This window comes from Trichoplax adhaerens, genomic scaffold (assembly GCF_000150275.1).
Source record: "Trichoplax adhaerens TRIADscaffold_764 genomic scaffold, whole genome shotgun sequence".
Classification (NCBI taxonomy): domain Eukaryota; kingdom Metazoa; phylum Placozoa; class Uniplacotomia; order Trichoplacea; family Trichoplacidae; genus Trichoplax; species Trichoplax adhaerens.
The window spans coordinates 1,503-2,230 of NW_002061345.1; positions in this window are offsets into that span (position 1 = coordinate 1,503).

Sequence of the window (728 nt, forward strand, 5' to 3'; positions counted from 1 at the left end):
TCTCGACCTCTCTACAGTGTACAGTACTGTATATCTCTGTACAGTACCTTTGTCCGTTGCGTACTGTACACTGTACAGTACTGTACGCAACGTTATGTTGGTGGTAGTCGGTATACCGAAAGTTACCAAACCAGTCTTGCAGTCTATAGTCAGTCATTGGGCTGCAGGCTACAGGCTACAGCAGTCTTTCTTCCCCGGAAGATACAATGCCATAGTCAAGGTGCAGTCCTACAGTACAGCACTAAAAGTACCTTTCGTACGGTAGACCAGGGTACTATACACTGTAAAGGAAGGGGCTCGGAGTACCAATACTAGTCTTAGAAATGCACTCATGGACTACTAAAAGAAGACCGCTCTTCTTTTAGTATGGACAGTGCTCTACAGTACAGTACTGTCCACATCTCGACCTCTCTACAGTGTACAGTACTGTATATCTCTTTACAGTACCTTTGTCCGTTGCGTACTGTACACTGTACAATACGCAACGTTATGTTGGTGGTAGTCGGTATACCGAAAGCTACCAAACCAGTCTTGCAGTCTATAGTCAGTCATTGGGCTGCAGGCAACAGGCTACAGCAGTCTTTCTTCCGGGGAAGATACAATGCCATAGTCAAGGTGCAGTCCTACAGTACAGTACTAAAAGTACCTTTCGTACGGTAGACCAGGGTACTATACACTGTAAAGGAAGGGGCTCGGAGTACCAATACTAGTCTTAGAAATGCACTCAT